Source organism: Felis catus, chromosome D2, assembly GCF_018350175.1.
Source record: "Felis catus isolate Fca126 chromosome D2, F.catus_Fca126_mat1.0, whole genome shotgun sequence".
Classification (NCBI taxonomy): Eukaryota; Metazoa; Chordata; class Mammalia; order Carnivora; family Felidae; genus Felis; species Felis catus.
This window is the reverse complement of record NC_058378.1, coordinates 10,784,891-10,810,119: the sequence shown is the minus strand read 5'-3', so window position 1 is coordinate 10,810,119 and position 25,229 is coordinate 10,784,891. Positions and strand designations below refer to the sequence as shown.

The 25,229-nt window shown below is 40.1% G+C and overlaps 1 long non-coding RNA gene across 3 annotated transcripts in view; it reads left to right on the top strand.

The window, feature by feature from the left end:
* The window catches only part of LOC123380736, a 285,855-nt gene that overhangs the window by 69,330 nt on the left and 191,296 nt on the right, over positions 1 to 25,229 (top strand). The window contains exon 1 of one of the 3 annotated variants that reach the window (XR_006586845.1): positions 21,181 to 22,454. The exons of 1 other annotated variant lie outside the window; for it this stretch is intronic. This is a non-coding gene — a long non-coding RNA (uncharacterized LOC123380736). Of the gene's footprint in view, positions 1 to 21,180; positions 22,455 to 25,229 lie in introns of those variants that run through there. One more of the 3 variants, XR_006586846.1, reaches the window with a different exon arrangement.

Sequence of the window (25,229 nt, the reverse complement as noted above, 5' to 3'; positions counted from 1 at the left end):
CCTCTCCCTCTCTCTCTCTCCCTCCCTCCCTCTCTCTCTCTCTCCCTCTCTCTCTCTCTCTCATCCCTGGCAACCACTGATCTTTTTACTGTCTCCATAGTGTTGCCTTTTCCAGAAGGCACCATATAGTTGGAACCTTCAACATCTTTTTAAACACAAATATATTGCATCCTTCACACTGATCTTTCTCTCTTTTTCTGAAATATTTTCTCTCAAATAAATGCTCCGAGTCCTTTGCTCGCCGATGTTTTATTCCCAAAGCCAGCTAACTATGTGTCTTGCGCAAGTGAGTCACAACAATCTTTAAGTTTTGGGGGGCGATGGAGGGTTTCACACTGCCTGTGTGAGTGTCCTTCTCACACTTTCGCCCTCCCCTCCATGTTGAGTTAAGCATGAGGCCTCACTTGACAGGTTTTCTGACAGCTTCTTTGGCATGGAGAACAGAGTCTATTTGGAGATTCTTAAAGTGTTTCTCAAAAATGGTAAGCTGAAATCTACCTACAATTCCAATAGGTCTGTGAATGTATACACTTGCCATTTGTATGTTTTAAACAGTGTCTTCAAAAATCAGAACATTATATTTGCATTCTGTGAGTTCTATTGTAAGTTTTAATAGGAATGAATGGTTTAAAAAAAAAAAAACCTGCACACACTTGCTATTATTTGAATCTTGGTTTTGTACCAGAAACGCAGACTACTCATGGTAGTACTTCCTGAAATTTTCAGACCCGATAGCTTCGAAGTACCTATATGTTTCTGGGCTGCGAAAAACAGATTAAGAAACAAAGTGCAGGTGGACACTACTGATTCGCTTTCTGCTTTGTGTTAAAACTGTTTTCAGTGATGATTCATATGTCACTGAAGGCAGTGTTTTTGGGTCTGTGACTCGATATGCAGTAAGTCCTTGGATGGAAATGACAGGAGAAAAAAAAAAAGAATTGCTTATTTCCAGATTATCGTGATTGTTAAACCACTACTAATTCTGATTTTATGTGAAGGGATTGAGAGAGGAATCCAACGGCAAATGAATGGAAGGTAAAATGAGTGGAAGAGTGGAATTGAGGTCATCAGCATAAATATGTTACAACTTTGAAAATAGCAAATCCATGATGTGTATTTGTGGATGTATTACTGCATGTATTTATGTTGATGCTGTTGCTTTGATCAGAATCTATCTTTAGAGGAGTGTAGATATTTTCATCCAGAAGCTCTTAGGTAATGTGTTCCAGTCTTTCTATAAAGTGCTTCTTCAGAGTAACCTCCAAGTAGGTAGATGTCTTTGGAGGACCCTGGCGTATAGCACCCCCTGTGGCCAACTGCTAAATATGTCTTTGAACATTTTTATCATACACTGAACCAAACCTAGAAATTTAGGACATCTGAACAAACATTCAAGGCTCTCCTTTCCCCAGTTGTCAATGTATCGGAGGAATTGAATTACTGCAATTATTCACTCTCAACATACATATTGCATGAGCAGGTGTAATCTGATCATTGAACTACTGACCCTACATACATTTCCTAAACTAACAGCACACAAGATATAGCAACGTTGTTGTGAAATAAGGCCTTCCTGAAAAAGATACAGTTATCATTGTGTTTTTAAACACTGAAAAACATCATTTTGAGATTTTTCTAGAAGTCCATTTCTTAGAGATCCCTGCTATAATGGTCAAGTCCTCTTCCAAAATGGCTCATAAAACTTGAGATGTCTTTATTCATTGCATACGAGGCAATCGGGGTAGGGAATCCTATCATATAATAAATAGATGGAAAGGCACATTTTCTTTCTTTTTTTTTTAATGTTTATGTATTTTTTTTAACGTTTATTTATTTTTGAGACAGAGAGAGACAGAGCATGAACAGGGGAGGGGCAGAGAGACAGGGAGACACAGAACTGGAAGCAGGCTCCAGGCTCTGAGCCATCAGCCCAGAGTCCGACACGGGGCTCGAACTCACGGACTGTGAGATCGTGACCTGAGCTGAAGTCGGACGCTTAACCGACTGAGCCACCCAGGCGCCCCTATGTATTAATTTTTGAGTGAGAGAGAGAACACACGTGGGGCAGCGGCAGATAGAGAGGGAGACACAGAATCCGAAGCAGGCTCCAGGCTCTGAGCTGTCAGCGCAGAGCCCAATGTGGGGTTCAAACCCATGAACTATGAGATCATGACCTGAGCGAAGTCAGAACCTTAATCGACTGAGCCACCCAGGCACCCCGCCAAAGCACATTTTCAAGGTTACACAGACCAGTATAAAAATAATATCTTTGGTTTCTCCACTTACAACTTTTGCTTTTTTGTCATTTTCTTTGGGGAAATGACACGAATAAGGTTAATATGTTTATTTACTCATGTTTATATTCCAAGAATAAATCCAAATCCCAACATTAAAAAACAAATTCTAATTTTTGATTGAAGATAAAAAAGTGACCTCTTCATTTTCACAGAAAATACTTGCAGCTAATGTGTAATTATATCTCAATTCCTCTCACGTTTGAATAATTGGTACAGAACAATAAAAGAAAACGTTGCCCTTGAGAGCAATTGACATTTTGCACTCAGCTAATATCACTAAAGCATCTTAATTATATGCAAAATTCTCTCAATCAGTAGCTTGCATTTGAAAAGAAATGCATAGCCAACTACTTTTGTGTTTAGGAACCATGGTAACAATAAGTTTATCTCTGTGTGGTGTGTGAGTTTTCACACGTGACTGCACATTTATTTATCTTCACAATTGCACTCTAATTGTTTATTGACGGACTTAAAACTTCTACAGACACGGATCCTGAGAGATGTTGAGTGGTTTCGGTAAGGTGCCGGGGGGGGGGGGGGGGGGGGGGGGGGGGGGGGGGGGGGGAGGGGGGGGTCAGTGACTTGGGGAGGGTTGGTGAAATTTGGTGTTGCTCACTCAGCCTGATAAAAGTGTCGCATAAAAGAAACAATGAATGTGGAAGGGCATCGGAAAATGTGAAGTCCTATACAATTTTCTCTTTCTATCCTTTTCTCTCCCCTTCATATATGAGTGATATCTACAGATTCCATTGCTATCGTCTCCAAAGCTATGGAGGACCGTTTATTTTCTTCCCTTACGGAAACTGTCCAACTGTTTTGCTTCATAGAAGCTATTACATATCAGCAGTGATGGTCTCAGAAGGAGTAGGACACTGTTTCCTGTATCAGAGTGTGCAGGTGCGTGCACCTGATTGTGGAAGCTTGCCTGTGTAGAGAAAACTCTGAACTGAACAGCAGTCCAGTCCACCAATTCCTTTTTGGTGGAATGGAATTAGGTACAAACGCTACACCTTCTTCCTAACCTACCAGTATCATTTACTCCTATGTGTTTTTATTTTGTTTTGCGTTTGTCCAGTGAGAATTACTTTTACCTGAAGGTATTATAGGATGTAACATTATATTTTGTGAATAACTTTATAAATACGGGATGCACAAAGCAGTTCCCTCTTTCACAGTAGGAGCGATTGTCTTGACCTTGCTGTCACAGGGGCCATTTTCATCATTTGAGCTGCCAAATAATAAGTGTGGTGGTGGAAGATAGCTTTGAGGAGGAAATGGAGTTGAGTATGCCTCTAATGATTTTTTAAAAACCCTACAATTGCCAATATACTGTACATTACTTCCATTTTTTTTTCCTAATTGAATTATTATAGTGTCAGCCTGATAGAAATGTCTGTGTGTCTCAGCTTTAGAATAAGAATAGATAAAACTTTTAGAGTGCTTGCTTGCTATTACCTGCCACATCCTTAGCTAAGCATATATATAACTATATAACTATATGTGACTATATATAAATATATATATATATAAATATATATGCGTATATATTTTTATGCATATATATAGTCATTTAACTGTCAAACAGTTCCTGAGGTGAAAATTATAATTATCCACCCCTTTACAGAATGGGAAACTAAGGCACAGTTTCGGTAACTTGCCCAAGATCACACAGCAACTTCAGAGTCAGAATTGGAGCTAACAAGGGACTGGGAATCCCTGGTCTTCCCCGCTGCCGTATATTGCTCTCCCTGCCTTGCAGACTTTCATTCTGACAACACGTGAGCTAGGATTTCAAAAGCTGAACATTTTAAGAGAAATAAAACATAACGTGATATGCAATTCAGTATTGAGCAGATTCAGTTTCAATGAGAAAAAGGTCTCTGACTATTATTTTCATTTCTTAAGCCTTTTGTTTTTTCCAGGCTGTCAAATAATATTGTATTTTCATTTTCTTTGTTCCACTGTTAATGCAATAGACCTGCCCTACGAAATGTTTGAGATGAAGAACAAAATAGCACAAATATAATCACTGGAACATGTAGAGGTCACTGCATGAATCAGTTCTCTGCAACTTACTTATTTATTTTTACACTTATTTTTGAGAGAGAGAGAGACAGAACGCAAGTGGGTCAGGGGCAGAGAGAGAGGGAGACACAGAATCCGAAGCAGGCTCCATGCTCTGAGCCGTCAGCACAGAGCCCAACAAGGGGCTTGAACTCATAAATCATGAGATCATGATCTGAGCCAAAGTCAGACGCTTAACCGACTGAGCCACCCAGGCGCCCTATGTTCCCTGCAACTTTTACATATCATGAAACACAAGGAAATTATATTTGTGCAATTAAATAGAAACCTTTCAGGATATTTGTAATATTTTCTCAGCTTACTAGTACGTCTTTCCCGACACAGGTTGGGATAGTCTGTCGTATGTGAATGTGGTCCCATCCATGCTGCCATGCACTTTTTTGTCCTTATTTTTAGTCTACATAGTCCTATATAATTATATGCTATGCTTAAATTAACATTTACCTTACTGACGAACATTTTGATGATTTCCTCATTTTAAAACATGTAAATTTTCAATGAACAACTGTAGCCAAAAGAATTTATCTTTAAAAATCAAATTTGGGGCTCCTGGGTGGCTCGGTTGGTTAAGTGGCCAACTTCGGCTCAGGTCATGATCTCACAGCTTGTGAGTTTGAGCCCTGCGTGGGGCTCTGTGCTGACAGCTCAGAGCCTGGAGCCTGCTTCAGATTGTGCGTCTCCCTCTCTCTCTGCCCCCACCCACTCATGCTCTGTCTCTCTGTCCTTCAAAAATAAAAAAAAAAAACACAAAAAAACATCAAATTTAATTTTACTTAAAATCTTAGAGTGCATTTTCTTTAACTGCATTTCCAGAAATGATAATCCATTCAGAGTTATGAGGTAGCATGCCTTATTTGTATGTAATAGAAATCCAAGTAAACTGGCTTTAAGGATACAGATGATGCATATTCTTGGCTATCCAGAAATCCTATTTGATTAAAGTTCTGAGTCTAGTGCTAAGCCTCGTTTCTGTTGTTGTTGCTGTTTCTTCCTTTCATCTCTGGCAACTTTTCCTCAGTCTGGATTCCCTTATGGCAGAAAACAGCATGCAGTAGGTCTAGATAGCTCAGCATATACAACTCCATCCAGAGGACAGGCGGGCTTTGTTGCCACAGCTCTTTGGAAAAGATGAAAAACAAAAACAAACACAAAGAAAAAACTTCTCTTCCAGGGGTTTCACCTAGCCAATGTTTCCTGCAGTCACACTAGTGTGTGGCCCTTCTTAGACCAATATTTATGATCAAGAGCGGGGAGTCAGAGGATTATCTTTCTATGAAAGTTAGTGTTTTGTTGTGACTGCACCAAAATTAAGAGATTTTTGATTTGTTAGTGTAGTGACAATGCTGTCCCAAACCGTCTTAAATATACAATGGCTAAGACATGGGTGCACTTGACCAATAGTTACCTCTTCACTAAACAGTGGCTCAGGGACCCAGGTTTCACTCATTGTGTCCCTCTGCCACCTTCAGCTTGTGGTTTCTAAGGTCACCATGCTCACTGCCTTAAGCCAGCTGACACAGGGAGGCTTGTATGGGAATTCTTCTAAGGACTAAACTTTCGATGCACATAACTTCCAGTTACCTCCGGTTGGCTTGGACTCAGCAACTCGGCCCCATCTAAGTGGAAAGGAGGCTGGGATGAATATCTTAGCTGTGGGCCCAACAACAAGAAGAAACATGTTTGGTGAAGAGTATGGCAGTCTGTGCCCCACTCGGGCCAGGGAATTATGCCCCACACTTGCAGGTATGGATGGCATCATCTTTCCTCACTGCCCATGGTGCGTGCGGGGCGGAGTGGCTACCAGAATTAATTCTGGTGTCATTTTCACAAGAAGCAAAAAAGTATCGGCATTTCATGGCTGTTGCTTACATATGACAAATTGATATCTATGGATTCCATTTCTATAATCCTTAAAGCTATGTAGGACGTTTATTTTTTCCCATATGGTCCATCTCTATTTTCCCATATACTCCTAACTGTACTCAGAGTGGCAATGAATAAATGAATAAATGTACTATTTTTATTTCATCCGAACCAATCTTGCAGATTGTAATTAAAATATTTTCGGTAATTTAACAAGTTAAGAAATTATAGCTCATTATTGTTTGAGGGTTTATTTCTTTGACTATTAGCTAAATATATAGTGGTGTTCAAGCCTGCTTCTGATACTAATTCTATTTTTCTCATATACAGTGCATTAATATTCTCTTCCACGTATTTATTAGAGTTTAGCTAAGACCTGTAATTTAAACTATGTTTGGAATAAAACTTAACAATTCGCAACTGAAAATTGTAATTGTACTATATATTACTCCAGTGATTCTATTTGCTAACTATTGTAAATATATAAATTAATGATTTACTAAGGCATATTGCATTTATACCCACCTTAAATACTTACTAGATCTCAAAAAATCAAACAAGCAAACAAAAACCCTGAAAGGCATCTCTCTCTCTGTCCAATGACAACTTCTTTTGGTTCTAACCATTTCATTTTTACTGGGGCATGCATTATTAGTTTTCCTCATTTATTATTTGACCTCAGCCTGCTCCTCTTCCTTGTTTTCTTTTTCTCAGTCTAGAAAAGCTAAGACTGTTGGACATACATTCCCCAGATTTAACAAAAACAAATACTGAAAACCAAAGACAGAATTTCTTCCTACCTCTCTGTCACCTTCTATTTACTGCCCTGTCTTCTTCCTTCCCTTCCATGAGCAGTCTGCAGGTGTCATCTTCTCAACTTAACATCCTACTCATACTCCACTTTAGTTTCACTTAAAAAAATTTTTTTTCAAATTTTATTTGTTTCTTTTGAGAGACAGAGAGAGTGTGAGCAGGGGAGGGGCAAAGCGGGGGGTGGGGAGAGAATCCCAAGCAGGCTGTCAGCAGAGAGCCTAACATGGGGCTCAATCCCATGAACTGTGAGATCATGACCTGAGCTACAATCGAGAGTAGGTCACTTAACCAACTGAGCCACCCAGGCGCCCCTTCAGTTTCACTTCTTACCAAACTGCACAATGAAAGCGATCTCGGGGCGCCTGGGTGGCTCAGTCGGTTGGGCGTCCGACTTCAGCTCAGGTCATGATCTCACGGTCCGTGAGTTCGAGCCCCGCCTCGGGCTCTGGGCTGATGGCTCAGAGCCTGGAGCCTGCTTCCAATTCTGTGTCTCCCTCTCTCTCTGCCCCTCCCCCGTTCATGCTCTCTCTCTGTCTCAAAAATAAATAAACGTTAAAAAAATAAAAAAAAAAAAAAGAAAGTGATCTCGATATATTGGTTACTCACTCTTGGCTGCCATTCTCAGTGGAAGTAGGTTGGTCCCACCTTCCCATGGTTATCATGGCCTCCTCTCTGAAGCTCTGTTTCTCAAAGGCTAATGTGAAAGCACTTTCCTTTTCTCTGCCTCACTCTTAAGGCTCTCATTTCCCCTCTAACTACTCTTTTAGTGGACAGGGTTCCATTCTTTCTGTGACCACCATTCCTTCTGACTCTACATAGTCCCTGGGAAAACATTCTACTTGTATGGCTTCGACTACATCCTTCTATTTTCCCTTGACTCACTCCTTTACCAATCTCATTCAGTCTTGTGACTTTAAATATGATCTCTACAACTTACACATTCCAAATGTATGTTCCCAGCCTGCCCTGCTCCCACACACTTGTAAATGCCACACTCCTATAAATTCAATGGTCCCATGATATCTCCGAGTAGGATGTCTGAGTCTTTGTGATGGTTAATGAAGTCTCCTTAAATTTAAAAGGTCCAAAGCTGGGTTCTTCATCTCTGTTTCATCCCTAAATATGTTCCTCTATTGGTCCTTCTCATGTTAGCATAAAACAGTTCCATCCTTACAGATGGTCCAGAAAAAATCCCTGGTCTTATCCCATATTCTGCCACTGTGTTATATTGCCTATCCATTCCAGTAGCAATTTCTGTTACTATTACCCTCAAAATATGTCCAGAGATTAACTGCTTGTCAGGCCTCTGCCATCATCATGGGGACTAGACCACCAATACTTTGTTTGGATAAATGTATCATTCTCCTAACTTTATTTAGTACTTTCCCCATCCCCCTCTTCAGTGTATTCTCAATGTTGTGAGAGTCTATTAAAATGAAAGGCAGATCTTATCACTGCTTTGATCAGTTCCTTCCCATAGAGAGAAAGCCAAAATTTCACCATCAACCGTATCTCCCACTGCTCACTCTCTTATCCTCCTCCATTTGTTTCTCACCAACCACAGTGGTCCTTGTGTAGACGAGGAACGGTCCCATTTTGGGATGAGGGATGGTCCTACCTTGGAGCTTGCATTCAGTGCTCTGTCTACCTGTGATGTTCTTCATCCCATATCCTCATGGCTCAGTTCTTCCTTACATCCTTCAGGTATTTCTTCAAATGTCTCTTTCTCAGGGAGGTCTTCCCCAAGCACTTTATTTAAAATTTCATCTCCTCTTGGTATATGCAAATCTATACATCTGTCATATCTATATCTGTCTACATCTGTATTTTATTTTCCCCCTCATTAGATTGCAAGCTCCACAAGGCAAGGATTTTTTTTTACTGGTTTATTATTATCTCTAGAGCATAATAAGGGACCTGACCCCTAGTAACAAGTGCTCAGTAAATATTTGGTGGATGAATGAAACAGGTGTTCCTATTCACTAATCTTTCACTGGTGTCTATTCAGATCCACGTGCAAATACATGTATATATGTATATTTGTGTGTATACTAATCTTTATACATGTACATATTTATATGTATATGCATATACACATATATTTACACACACATACACACATATAGAATTTATCTTTTGTATCTCATAATACCTCAAAGTCAATACATACTGAATTGAACTCATTACCATTTACCTGAAATGATGCTTCTTTTATTTTTCCCTTCAATTATGCCAGAACTTGCTGTTATAATATGAATATGTCCTAAGAATCTAATGTACAGCATGGCGACTGTAGTTAATAATCCTGTAACGTGTCCTTGAAATTTTTTAAGAGAGTAGATTCTAAATGTTCTCATCACACACACAAAATAACTGTCAGTTGATGAATATGCTAATTAACTTAATTGCAATAATCATTTCCCAATGTGTATGTATATTAAATCATCATATCATATACCCTAATATATACAATTTCTATTTGTCAATTATACCTCCATGAAGCTGGGAAAAAAGGAAAAGAAAGGTAAGAAAAGCAACTTTAGAATCATTTTTACTCTTTCCCCTTCCACAGGATTGCAGTATTCAAGCATTGTTGATTGTACCCCAGAATATCTCTGGAGTATTAGCTTTTCCCCATTTCTGCCATGAATGCTATAACTGGGACCCTCATCATCTCCAGTAAATAATAACTTCACTTTAAATTTTCTTGCACAGATCTCTGTGATATTGAAAAGCAGCGCATGTAACAGTCTTAAGAAGGGGATGTCGTCTAAATATGCCTTTGCAAAAACTCATGCATTGGAGTTCAAAGAGGTTGTAGAAACACACTGCCAGGCGATAGACTAGTAGTACATTGGGCTGTACAAGAAACCAAAGGAATCTCATATCTGTCAACTGTTACCCTTTGGGTTTGGTTCTGTTTTCAGGGAAATTGTAACAAGTGACCTTTAAATAAGCATGGCAGAAGGAAGACATTCTGTAATTTTTGTGAAATGGATAGAAACAAGTAGACAAAAGACTGATCCAGGCATTTGAGATGAAAAAGGTCAGAACCTGTGCTGTGGTGCAGAGTTAATAAATGATATTTGTAAATTTATGGATATGTCGAGCAAATTTAAAAGGACAGAGTGATTTAATCAACCCATAGCTAGACTTAAGTTTAATAATTTTTATACCATTTATTTGTGTTTGACATATACGTATGAAATAATAAAGGATAACATTTTATTTTTTTATTTTTTAATATTTAGTTTTGAGAGAGAGGGCAAAAGTGTGAGCAGGGGAGGGGCAGAGAGCGAGAGAGAGACAGAGGATCCAAAGCAGGCTCCTTGCTGACAACAGTGAGCCTGATGTGGGGATTTAACTCACGAAATGCAAAACCATGACCTGAGCTGAAGTCAGGTGCCCAACTGACTGTGCCCAACCCAGGCACCCCAAGGATAACATTTTAAAGAGTTACTAGAGAATAATTCCTTTTTTTTTCCTCTTTGACTTGCTTTTCCAACAGTTATTCATTCAATAAAAACAAGTATTCAGGAGGTCCTACAAGTAATAAATATACAATTTTGAGCAAAACATAATTGTTTCTGCCCTCTGAGGGCTTTAGAAGCCTCACTATAAGTTTAGTGAAAGAGACAGACAGGTGAGTGATTGCACACTCCAACACACAGGCAACAGTGACTAAAAGATAAGTAGTTTTGAAGGATAAAAAACAAAAATGGAGAACAGCCAGGAAATGGGGGATGAATTGTGTGTGGGATTCGGAAAGAGATTCTTTGAGGAAAGCACTCAAATTTGAGCAGAGCTTAGTTAGGAGTTAGTTAGCCAAATGAACAGGGAAGGGAAAGGGCATCCCATGCTGAAGAAACGTGTGTGAGATCCTGAATATATGGGAAGGGAGCTCAATGAGCTTGGGAGACAGTTGCTCGGGATGAGGTAAGAGGGGGGGCGGGGACCACGTATGTCAGGGCCTTGGAGGCTATGGGGAGAAGTTGGGGAATTATTAGAAGCACAGCAAAATTCCATAAAAGGGTTTAAAGTAGGGTTACATATGTTGCAGATTGGTTTGTTAATCCCTCTAGTGGCTACTTGACAAATAATTTGGATGAGGGCCAGTCAGCACTCTACCACATTCTAGAGCAGTGCATCCCTTGGGGATTTTCTGAAAATCCAGAGTCTTACTCCGCAGATCTCGAGTAGGGTCCAAGAATCTGCATTTCTAATAAGCAACAGTGATGCTAACGGCTGCTGTTCTGTACAACACATTTTGTATAGTAATGTGCTGATGGCAGCAACAGAGAAAGTTCTCCCTGAAGCCATCACTTTCCTATCAAGATGAAAGAAGCCATTAAAAAAAATGCTTATTTATTCTTGAGAGAGAGAGAGAGATCAAGAGAGTGAGTATGAACAGGCAGGGGCAGAGAGAAAGAGTGGGACACAGAATGTGAAGCAGACTCCAGGCTCCAAGCTGTCAGCACAGAGCCTAATGCAGGGCTTGAACCCACGAGCCGTGAGATCATGACCTGAGCCAAAGTCAGCCGCTTAACCCACTGAGCCATCCAGGTGCCCCCAAACAGCCATTTTTTTAAAGCATATCTTTCCAGTCAACTCCCTGAGTGAGTTGATCCTTTCCATGTTTACGTGTTTTTTAATTTTTAAACTTTTTAATTTTTAAACTTTTATTTTAGACAGTGCGAGCAGGGAAGAGGGGCAGAGGGAAAGAGGGAGAATCTTTACATCATATCTAAGAAGGAAGAAAGACAAATTTCCTCTCTTATAGGCAATCTTTTTTTTTCTTTTTTGCTGAGATGGCAAAGAATGCAGTGATTTGTCTGGTTTTGTTTTCATTTCACTAAAATTTTAGAATTAAAACATGGCACTTACTTCATCCCCCCTTTTTGATATAAAATATTCGCTTACTCAATTCTCTGCCCACATGGGGATTGTGGCTTAGGTATTCTTAACAACTGAATTCACTCTCCATAGCTGGATAGGTGTGGTGAGGGTGTAAATTAATATCCCATTTATGAAACCGATTGCTTATTGTGAGAAAGTAATTGTGTGTCCTCAAAACACAGGACTTTAGTAACATTATTACGTGTATATTACACAAATGTGAACCGTTTGAGAAGTGCCATTTAAAACAAATGTTGTCGGGGCGCCAGGGTGGCTCAGTCGGTTGAGCGGCCAACTTCAGCTCAGGTCATGTTCTCACGGTCTGTGAGTTCGAGCCCCGTGTCGGGGTTCTGTGCTGACAGCTCAGAGCCTGGAGCCTTCTTCAGATTCTGTGTCTCCCTTTCTCTCTCTGCCCCTCCCCCACTGTGCTCTGTCTCCTTCTCTCAAAAATAAACATTAAAAAAATATGTTTTAATCATTAAATGTGTCACCATATTAATAAGTAGCAGTGTGTGCAGTGGCTAGGCCCATCAATGTGAGGATAAAATGAAAAATACATCCATGTTTACATAGCATTTATAGCACCACCATTGTTACGGGAACTCTATTATAATTATTTGCTGTTTTCATTAACAGTTTGAGTCTATGGTTATAATTAAGATATATCTAAATTTTACCTTAAAATATTTATTGTAAGTAAAAAGCTGCACTACAGGAAAACATTTATTATAGTTTAAAAATATTATTTTAGTGATTGTTATTTAATGCTTAATTTGGCTACTTAACAGTGTTTTTTTTTCCAAATCAGTCCAAATTAGTTGTAAACACTGATCTACTCACTAACACAGAAAACTGAAACTTCTCTGCAATAGTTATTCAAATACTTTGATAATAAATGCATTTCACATTTCTTCTCTATGTGATTTTGCTTCTCATTATGGAATCTGAAAGATCGTAAGGAAAATTATTGGCGCATGTGTGTTAACCTTAGTTAATCAGAGTACAGTCATATTTTTAAAGTGCGGTAAGGGAGACTGAGAAGTACCCCACCCCTCAATGTGTCCCTCTTTGAAAGAGATTGCATTTTCCAGTGCTGTCAAAAATTCCACCAATGACAGATCATTTAATTTTCCTTTTTTTTAAATTAATGTTCACTTATTTCTAAGAGAGAGACAGAGTGTGAGTGGTGGATGGGCAGAGAGAGACACACACACACACAGAATTCAAAGCAGGTTCCAGGCTCTGAGCTGTCAGCACAGAGTCCAACACGGGGCTCGAACTCACAAACCGTGAGAACATGACCTGAGCTGAAGTCGGATACTCAACCGACTGAGCTGTCAGCACAGAGCCGGACACGGGACCTGAACTCATGAGCTGTGAGATCCTGACCTGAGCTGAAGTTAGATGCTTAACCAACTGAACCACCAAGGCACCCCAATTTACCCCCCCCCCCTTTATAAAGTTGAAGCGTAGTTGACATACAATGTTATAGTAGTTTCAGGTGACAACCTAGCGAATTGACAATTGTATATATCATGCACTGTTTACCACAGTGAGTGTAGCTAACATCTGTCACCATACAACGTTACTACGATATCACTGACTGTTCCTCCTATGCTATACTTTTTCATCCCTGTGAGTTGCTTATTTCGTAACTGGAAGTTTGTACTTCTTCATCCCCTTCACCTATTTTGCCCACCCTGCCCTCCTCCTTCTGGTAACCAACAGTGTGTCCTCCATATTTATGAGTTTGTTTCTGTTATTTGGCTTTTTGTTGTTGTTTTTTCTTCTTTTGCTAAATTTTTCTTTTAATGCCTAAAGAGGATTAATCAAACTGCAGGGAAGAAGGGGTCAGGGGAGGATTTGGTAATGAGCAAGAAAGGCAAGGCAGGCCAGGGCTCCTTGGTGAGGCCATCTGGGCTGATGGAGAGCGGCATAAGGCTAAAGAATGCACGGTGCTGGGAAGGGAGTGTGAGGCCAGCACATCAGAAAACAGAGGAAGAGGGTTAAGTGGTGTCAAAAATTAGCTTTTCTTAGCATCCAGTTTTGCCTCAGACAAGCTCTGTTCTTTTGTAGTCATCATTCATTTTCAGGTATACTGGTCCTTCCCTCTTCGGCAGGGAGGAGCATGGCCCACAGGGCCATGAGATGAAGACAGACACTCTGCATGGAGGCTTGCCGGGAGCACACCCACAGATTCCCAAGGGTGGGGTACTAGGTTGTGAGGTAATGCTGACAGGTGTGAAGGCCCATCAACAGTGTGCCTGAGGATGCAGAGCACTGGGGTGCATAGGGAATCTGCTTGGCTTGAGAAAAGAGGTAGACAGATCACATAAATCAAAATACGGAGGATGGTGATAAAAGCCAAGCTTACCATTGCTGGAGAAGGTATTTACAAACAAAGCTGAAAAAATATCCTGAAGCGATGGAATGTAACTGGAAGTATTGGTATGGACCAATATTAAAATATATCTGTATTTATATATTGTTAAAATATATAAATATGGATAAAATATATCTGTATTTATATCTGTATCTATATCTATATAGGGATGCAGAATTAGAGATACATGTATGTACATGTGCGTATGTATGTATGTGTGTGCATGCATGCATATGTGTACTTCCTGGCTGTGTCCACTGAACAAGCCTAGACACACTGACACTCTCATAGCAGTGATCACAATAAGCATATAGTACTTGGTTTCCAAATACAAATCCTACACTGAGCCAAGAATCTTTGGAGGAATCGTTGATACCCAGGCTAGGGCAAATTCTCTTGGAATATCTTGTGTCAGAAAATGAGAAAATGCTTAACAAATGATAGGAACATGCCACAATGCCACTTTGGATACACTCACTGGCCAAATTGAGGATAGTTGGAGCTACAAAATAGGTAATAATAGTGATGGAATATAACCCATTGAATAAAAATTAGAATTTGTGAGTCTATACCAATATTGACTGGCTGAATGAGTCAGTAAGTACTTGGGAAAAGTTAAAGATCTTCCATACAGTAGAATGCTAATAATAAACGTAAGAAAAAATAATGGAATCCAAAGACATCACGGGCCCACTATCACTGTGGCAATTGATTCAGGTGGGCGTCGTCGATGGGGGTTGAGCTGATGGGTGGTGGTTCGATGGGGAGCGGGATATTGCCAGAATCCTTGACTATCTCCCCATAACTGGAATATATCAGTTACAAAAAGAGGAGGAGGAAGGGGAATATATGGAGAAACCTGGTTGAATGAACATCACCAGGTGTTAAAGGTTAACCTCCTGACTGGTAAGCTGTATCACCATCGTGGGGTCCTGATGTGAAGCATGGACAAAATGCATGACTTCTGTGGTTTTCCTGCCAAGTAAACATGTCCTGAGTCTAGTAATGAGGAAACCTTAGGTGGACCCAGATTCAGAGCCATCCGGCAATATTTAAGATCTATATTCTTTAGAACTCTGAGGCTCGAGAAGAACACAGAAAGATGGAGGAGATTTTCTAGTTAGGAGGAAACTTAAGAGGCATGACAGCTAAATGCAATGTGTGTTCTTGAATGGAAGTCTGAACCTGAAAGAAAATAGAGATTTCACTGGAATCATTGGTAAAATTTGAATGACATCTAAGGATTGGAAGGTGATGCCATATCACTGATGATGTCCTAACTTGGAGGGTTATATTATGAGGGTAATGAGACATCAGGACTATAACTTGCTCAAATGGTCAACAAATAATGCTAGTAACAATATATACACACACACATATGTTATGTCTGAGGACAAGTAAAGTTAATAGCTGGGGAAGTCTTCGTATAATCTATTTCAAATATGGCGGTGTTGACTAAGATCTATAGGTACAATTGTGACTTGAAATCTAACTCAGGATCAATATTCATTACCACATTTCAGCACAGTATGTTTTTTTGCTAGCGTTTGCACTGTTCTCTGGAATGCCTTTCCTCATTTCTGACTTGGCTTTTAAATTGGACCTGAAGTCTTTTTGACAATGTGACTATATTTCTCAGACTTGTGATACATCAACCTCTGGCCTTTCCCAGCCACACAGTCAGGCCAGAGCACGTGAAGTTATTTCAGTGGGCTTATAGCAGTGTATTGCTGATCACTGCTGGTAATTGCTGCACTACAGCCTTAGAAAACTCACTGGAGGCGAAAGAACATGGGAGCTGGAAGAGACCTTGCAGGATGATGCAATCCAGCATCATCATTTATATTCATATTTATAGGGGCACCTGGGTGACTCAGTCGGTTGAGTGTCCGACTTAGGCTCAGGTCATGATCTCATGATCATGGGTTCGAGCCCCGTGTGGGGCTCTGTGCTGACATCTCAGAGCTGTGGCCTTCTTTGAGTTGCATCTCCCTCTCTCCCTGCCCCTCCCCTGCTCATGCTCTGCCTCTCTCTGTCTTTCAAAAAATAAAATAAAACATTAAAAAACTATATTCATATTCATATTCGTTATAGAGCCGAGCAAACTGGACCCCAGAGATCTCATGTAATTATCCTCATATCACCTGTGTAATTGATGACAGAATCATTAGGAATGCCCTGGTCTATGACTCCTAGTCCGGTGCTCCTCAACAGCTGCTATGTAGGATGCAGCATTCAGTTCACAGCCTCAGAAGTGTAGCCATCTATTTGACTTGAAAGCCAGCACATGGTGGTGCACATTTATGCTCACTTAGATGAACCAATCTATCAGGCCTGTGAGAGTTTTGAGATGAAGGACCTGGACATTGGGTGTTCTGTGTGTTTATGCCACCACCCCTGCTTCTTTGTTGCTCCTCTGATGCTCTGGGCAAACTCCAGCCTAAGGGCCAGTCTTAGTCATATAAGATGCTGTAACAAGGTGCCATGGCCTGAGTGGCTTAAACACAGACATCTGTTTTCAGAGTTCTGCAGGCTGAAACTCTGGGATCATGGTGCCAGCATGGCTGAGCTCTGATAAGAGCTCTTGTCCTGGCTTGTAGATGACTACCTTCTTCTTGTGTCCTCACATGGTGGAGACAGAGAGAAAGAGCTCTGCTCTCCTCCTCCTCCTTCTTCTTCTTCCTTATTTGTTTATTTGTTTGTTTTAATTTTTTAATTTTTTTAATAGGAAAATTTTTTTTAGTATTTTTAATTTTATTTATTTTTGAGAGAGAGAGAGAGAGAGAGAGAGAGAGAGAGAGAGAAAGCATGAGTGTGGGAGGGACAGAGAGAGAGAGGGAGGGAGACACAGAATCTGAAGCAGGCTCTAGGCTCTGAGCTGTCAGCACAGAGCCCCACGTGGGGCTCAAACTCACAAACTGTGAGATCATGACCTGAGCTGAGATCTAGAGTCTGACGCTTAACCAACTGAGCCACCCAGGCGTCCCTCTTTATCTTCTTATAAGGACACTAATTTCATCATGGAAGCTCTTCTCTCATGACCTCCTCTAAAAGCCCCACCTCCAAATGCCATCACATTGCGAGTTAGGACTTCAACATATGGATTTGGAGGGGACACAGCATTCAGTCCATAGCAAGGCCTTTGCTCTTGCCATTCCCTCTGATATACTCCTCCCCAGAGAACTTCCTGCTGACTTCTCCCTCCTCCTTTTAGCCATATCGCACCCTCTTGGTATGACGTACACTGACCATCATATTTAATTCTATAAATTGCAGCATTCACTTCTGTATCATCCCTGATTCTCTTACTTGTTCTACTTTTTCTTTTTTGCATCAGCTTAAAGTTTATCTATTATTTTTTTATTTATTGTATGTTTCCCTAATCATAATATAGGATCCAGAAAAACAAGGATCTTTGTTTTATTGACTGAGGTATCCCAAGCCCACAGATCAATGTCTTGTACATAATTTGTGCACAATAAACATTTATTGAGAGAACCCATTGGAATTATTCCACCTATCCAATCACTGGAAAAGGAAATAGAATTGCCCTGATAGGTATAGACATGTGGTTCTCAAAGTGTGGTTCCCACACCAGCAGCTTTACCATTATCTGAGAATGGGTTAGAAATGCACACTCTTGTGTGCCCCCAAGAACTACTGGATCAGAACTGGGTGTGAGGCCGAACAATTTGTATTTTAACAAGGTGTTCATGTTGACTCTGATGCAGGCTTAAGTCTGAAATCCACTGGTTTTCAAAACCACTGACCCTTATCAGCAATCTGAACAAAATCAGTGGCAGGTGGGTAGGTAACAACAACATGTACCATTAAATTTTATTTTTATTTTGAGAGAGAGAGAGAATGCAAGCAGGGGGCGGGGGAGCAGAAAAAGGGAGACAGAATCCTAAGCAGGCCCCGAGCTGTCAGCACAGAGCCTGATATAGGGTTCTGACTCACAAATAGTGAGATCATGAGCCGAAATCAAGAGTTGGACATTCAACTGACTAACCCACATAGGTGCCCATCCATGTTTTTAAATTTGTAACTAACAAGTATGTTCTTGAGAAATCAGAGAGTCAACCTCTATGAAACACAAACAGATTATAAGGAGCATCTTCAGGGCTATGACTGTGGGGAGGAACGTTCCCTAGCTTGGCTTCTGTCATTCCTGTTGAGGCTACAGGGGGGAAGCTGGTGCTAAAATTGGCCCATTTTTCTCTCTCCTCCTTCCCCAGCTTGTCCTGCACTATGGTATCCCTGACCTCTGTGCCTATCTCACTGTGGCCCTGAATCAGCCACTTCATATGTCTGTGCCCGCTTTCTCATTTGTGAAATGAAAAGGTTGGCTTAGATGATCTTCCGAGTTTCTCTGCATTACTTATAAATTGTACCTTTCTGTTCCTTGGGGGCAATCTGGAGGGGGCTGCATAAAACATACCCCTACTTTTTTAAAGTTTATTTATTTATTTTTGAGACAGAGACAGCGTGATGGGGGAGGGCAAAGAGAGAGAGAGAGAGAGAGAGAGAGAGAGAGAGAGAGTGAGAGAGAGAGAGAGAATTCCCAAGCACCCTCCACCCTGGCAGCATGGAGCCCTATATGGGGCTTAAACTCACGAAATCATGAGATCATGAGCTGAGCTGAAATCAAGAGTCAGATGCTTAACCTATTGAGCCATCCCAGGCACCCCAATACACCCCTATTTTAAGTCGACTCCAGATTTAATCAGAGACGTGAGGACACAACCAGGCTCTCTTTTGGAATCAAGATATGTTATTATTAATTTGTTTAAACATTGTTTTCCTAATACAACAACTATTTATTTTATTTTATTTTTTTAACGTTTATTTACTTTTGAGACAGAGAGAGACAGAGCATGAACAGGGGAGGGGCAGAGAGAGAGGGAGACACAGAATCTGAAACAGGCTCCAGGCTCTGAGCTGTCAGCACAGAGCTGACGTGGGGCTTGAACTCATGGACCGTGAGATCATGACCTGAGCCGAAGTCGGACGCTTAACCGACTGAGCCACCCAGGTGCCCCTACAACAACTATTTCTTGAGATCCCACCTTGTCAGTCATTTTGCCATTTGAAGTCACTAAAACTGAAAGAAATGTTTCCCATTCCTGAGGAAACACCTAGTCTAGTAGAAATCATAAGAGTAACTCCAAGTGCGATAAGGGAGAGAAATACTAGCAGAAAAGACAAGAAAAACATGAACTGGACTTGTATTACAGACACTTAAGGGCAGAGAAGAGTATATCATTCCAACATTGTTTAGTAAGGAGTGTCGATAATCATATAAAATTGCTATTTAAACAGAGAGAAAATTCAGTGAGGGCAGAAAAGTTTTACACTTGCTTCTAAAATCCGAATAACTTTGAGTGATGTTATACCTGACTTTCCTGCTGTTCTTTTCGCTCTTTCTAGTGACCCAGTTATGTGTCTTCACAGGTGTCTTCTGCTTTCCTTATTGTCCTAATAAGAATAAGGTGATACTGGTACATGGACTTTAGTTCAATTGACAGCGTAAAGTCACCATGGTGGTTGTGTCCACCATGGCAAATTCGAAGGGCAGGAGGCTCAGAACAGGACAGCATCCGGGTGCATCCCTCTTGCTCTCCATGTACAGTGTTAGCAGAGTGGTAAGTTTAGGGGAGATCCACAGAAGGCTGTCAGCTGTGTCCTAAGGCATGGTGAATGACACAGGATTATCACAGTTTTAAGTATATTTTGATCAAAAGGGTCTTTCTCTTGCTCCAAATTATCCAGAAATACCAAGAAGCCATAGCTACAAAGTAAAAGAGTAGTGGGCATAATTCTAATGGATGCTACTAAATCACTCAGGAATCCTCCTTATTTTAGATATTTTCAGTGTGTCAGAAAATGAATACATGTTCATTTAGCTGTATTAAAGATGTGCAGCCAAGTGAAATACCTAGTTCATTTCATGTGAGATCAAAGTATATCAATTCATTGTTAACATGCATGATAAGAAGAAATCTGAATGCCTATACAGAATATCCTGATGAATCAGATACTGTGCCATAATCGCCTAAAGATTCCATGGGTTCTTGCAGGCAAATGACTCCAAACCATTGCCAGGATATGTATTGGCATAGCCAGAGGATTGCTTCAAGGGGCAGGGATTGGAGAAACACAGGCTACCAAAGACAAATGGTTAAAAAATACAACTCTCCATCCCCTTAGTTCAAGATTCCCATTCCTTTGTGGAAGCTTCCTCTGTGATTCTGACTCTGGTTTATACCAGGCTGGGCTGGTGGGTCACCAGGCTGGCGTTTCTCAGATGACTGGACTTGGATAACCGCCTGGGAACGTAAAGCTGTCTTTACCTCTTCCCATTAAGTTCTACTGTCGGATCCCATGTGGAAGGCTTTCATTACTCTATTTCTTTTGACGATTCTATGTAATCTGAATGGACTCTGGAGTGAATTGCACCAGGATCTAGACGTATTTTGTAGTGAAGTATCCTGTGTCAGTTCTCCTTGACAGAAAGAAGTGTGTTCTGGTAAAATTTTGACATGTACATACCTACACATATGCGCACATGCATACACACACCCCTGGCAGGGAGCCTTCCTCACAAATGTGCATGCACTTGTAGGTCCTTATTGATCGTGTGCACAACATTTATTCAGTACTCCATCAGTAACGGGCAAGGGACTGATGGCGTCACCAAGGGACAGAAAGTAAATTGATATCACTTAATAATTCCTTCCAAAGAATCAGGCCACCATAACCATGAAGCAGTTTATTAACACAGCAAATTTGAGAATACATTTTAAATTCCAATTGTAATGATATTTTGTCTAGAGGACATTGATTTTGTTTCACCATGCTGCTTCTGTAAATGGAAGGGAAACAAAATTATGACTCAAATTACTAACATAATGAAAAATCATTTCATTCCTTCTTCTTATTTGGACTGACACCTGGGGAAGAGCTCTGCAGAGGGAGGAGGGCAAATCCTCATTAACCATCTGTTAAGTGCTTGAGATTATAAAGTCACCGGGGGTAATATTTAATATTACTTACCATGCAGAACCTACTTTAGTCAAGATAAATAACGGAGTTTTAAACAGGGAGAAGAGTTGTTTTATTGAAAGGGCTTTTGAAAGGGTTATAGTTACAGGTAGTTCAAAAATGTTGACAAGTAAGGTTGGCACAGCTGAACATTTGAGACCTGTCAGAGCTAACAGATTCAGAGCATGACACATCGGATTGAAGGGAGCTGAAATGTATTCAGTGGATGCGCTTTTTTCTCCAGATCGGTTGGCTGGGCTTTGCACAGGGTGAAAATAAGTATTCTGTGTGCTGCCTGTCACAGTCTGATGCCCTCATATTGGATGTGATCTGGGTTTTACATTTCAGAGTTTCCCACCGACTCCTTTTGTTTTCTATCGTGAGCGTGCTGGGATAGAGGTATAAGACCTTAGAGTTCCAACCCGGGTTTCTAAGTCCAAATTCACCCCTCCAGGGAAGATCTTTTGGATTTATCAATCAGAATTCTGGCAGGAGGCCCAGGACCCATCAGATCAGATTCTGAAGACAGTGTAATGAAGGGATGATTTACAAGGGTAAATGTGTTCAGGGTTTAGGAAGTCGATAGGGGATGCTGAGGCATCCGGGGACTAGTAACTGTGGCAACTGGGAGCCCATTTCCATTTGTAGACCCTTGGGAGGTAAAAGCTGGAACCACAGAGAAGTGGCTGGCCTAGAAAGTCCTTTAGTCCCACGGATGCAGCCTCCTCTGGAACCAGAGGAGAGAAGAGAGCTGGGGAAGCAATACCCAGAATTCTGTCTGCTACCACCACAGAGGCTCCTTCTGGTGCATCCCATTGACAGAACTTAATAGAAAGTAAGAAGGCAAGGTAGCCAGGAGGATGACATCATAGAGGGGTCCCCAAGAACACAGTGCAGAGAATGCAAAAGGGTGAGGTGGAAAATGAGGCTAACAAGTGCGGTGGATAAGGCTGGATAGAAGAGTGTCATGAATAATCCAGCCCCCTTTTGGACATTGTTCTGAAGAGATAAGCTTACCTGGTCAGGACACAATGCAAGTGAACCGAGACTCTTCTCTTTGGCTTTACATGAAGGTATTATTTTCATTCTGAAGTTTATAAAGTCAACAGAAGGGTCAGTTGAGAGGAACTAGACCCACATGGTTGAAGGAACCACACAAACAAGTTATAGCAGTTTTTCTGCCTTTCCATCTACCTATTCCCTTTCAGTCACAAACAAACAAAAAAGTTTAATTTAGGAAGTTGGGGAGAGTATCCAGTCATTGTGGGACACAGAAGTGCTTTTAAAGAAATTCTGTTGTTGGCAGGAGTAGGGAAATGTGGACTTAACTGTGCATGGAAACCCAGGGCTCATCCTTAGTGATCCAAGTTCCAGGCTGATGGCAGAATAACTTAGATTCTTCCAAATGGTGGACCTAACGTTGTCTGAACAGCCTCCTGTCCTCATCAGGATTGGCTTAGCACCAAGGCAAGATTATGGGTGGAGACCAAAGTCTCTAGTTACCATAGCTAAAAGTGGTGGAGACATGGCACCATCAACAGTCTTTAAATATGCTTGAGGAGATACAGCAGTTCTTTTTATGCAACCTAAGTGCTGTCTGCTGGCTTTATAATAAATGAGTCCTTGTGACGTTCTCAATTCAAAACATTCAAATTTCTTAAACATACTGAGTAAAATTTCTTCTTCTGACCTCTATAGATAAAATAAAAAATCATTTTGTCAGTACATGTCAATCACAGCAGCATATAACTGACCTAGACATTACATTTCTAGTATTTTAACAATTTAGTTCTGAAGAGTCAAGACACCATTGTTTTAATTTTTAAATTGTACTCTATATTAGAATATTTTTAAGTCAGAAGGTGCGCATTAAAAAAAAAAACCCTCCACGATACCATCATTTAATTAAAACATTCTGGTTTCTTATTTAACAAATATGACAAATGTAACAAAAATTAATTCTGCCAACAATGAGACACTGCTGAATGGGAGTTCTGTCTTCCTGTGCTCTAAATTAGATCTGACTTAAAAAAGTAACTCACTTTGTAAAGAAAGGGAGGTAATTGACCTAACTGAAAAGAAATTTACAGGATATTTAACACTGTACATTACTTAGTTTGTTGAAATTAGTTAACAGATATATTATAAAAGTTAAATGAAATTTTATGGCTTTCAATAACATCTTTTTCCAAGATACACATCCAATAGTCAGATTGTTTTCTCAACATTTGTTTAGAATCATTACATTTGTTTATGCTATTTTATCTATCATTCCTATATTATATAGTTTACAAAACTTGTATTTTATCTAGTTACTTAAGGGTCCCTATAGACACCTCCATATTATTGCCAGTATTCACGAACTGTAAAAATTTTAAAAATTTAAGAGATGTATTTGCTACCTATCCTCTTTGAGAATAGGAGGTTAAAATAAATGATATATTTTACTGCTTCTTAAAAGGTTGTAGATTGCACAACAAAGCAAATGCTTTGGCTGTAGAATGAATGTACCAATTAGAAAAATTATTTTCTTTTCATTTGTAAAATAGTGCACCCACTGTGGAAAATAGTTTGACAATTTCTCAAAAAGTTAAATGTAGCACTACCATATTGACCCAGCAAGAACCTCTGAGTTACATATCAAAAACAAAAAAAAATTGAAAGCAGGGACTTGAATGCATAGCTGAACAGCCATGTCCATTTTGTAGCAATATTCACAATAGCCAAAAGGTGAAAGCAACCTCTAATGTCCATCAACAAATGAATAGATAAACAAAATGCAGTATACACACAATATATAATAGCATTCAGTCATGAAAAAGAATGAAATTTTGATGTATGCTGCAACATGGTTGAACCTTCAAAACATTGGGGTAAATAAAATAAGGCAGACACAGAAAGACAAATACTATATGATTTCACTTACTGGAGGTATATAAAATAGGAAAATTCATAGAGACAGAAAGCAGAATAAGGTTACCAGATGCTGGGAAGAGGAGAGAAAGAGGAGTAATCGTTTAATGAGTGCAGAGTTAATGTACGTTGGGGATGATGAAGTCTTGGGTAGAGATAGCAGTGATGGGAGCACAGCACTGAGAATGTAATTAATGCCACTGAATTACACACTTTTAAATGGTTACAATGATAAATACTACATATATATATATATATATATATATATATATATTCACAAAAATAAATTTTAAAAATTTCATTCAGCTCACTCTAACAGATATTTGTTAATGAAAACTATGCATGGCACTGTCCTTCTCTTTTCCTTCTACACATTTACAATCTCATGTGACAGATGATGAAGAGTCACAAGAAATTTAAGAAGGATTGGTATTGGCTTGCGGGGAACTGGGTAATGGAGAAAGGACCTGGTGGATGATTAGATGAGGTTTGAAGGATACCTTAAATGCTAATGACAGATGTGACTAGGCAAACAGAAGGAACATCGTGAGAAGGAACATTGAGGCAAGAAATAGTTTATTATTAAAGAAACATGGGGTGCTTGGAAAGAAGTAATAAAGAAGGCTATAAGCAGAGAGGCATTTTGAGAAATGAGATTATGGAGCTCTACTGCTGATAGTCTAGAGCTTTTTGACCTAGGACCAATTTCACTTGCTATCTTCCACTCAGTTCTGTGGGAGATCAGGCATGGTATTGGTAGTATTAAGAACCACAGTGAAATATACATTTCCTAGCTTAGTTCCATGACTACCCAGATGCATCTATAATATTCTGTAATTTACCCCTCTTGAGCTAAGATATCACCGTCTCAGGTTTATTACACATCAGTAACTGGTGAGCAGCATCAGAGTCCCCCTCTACCAAAGATGTCCATT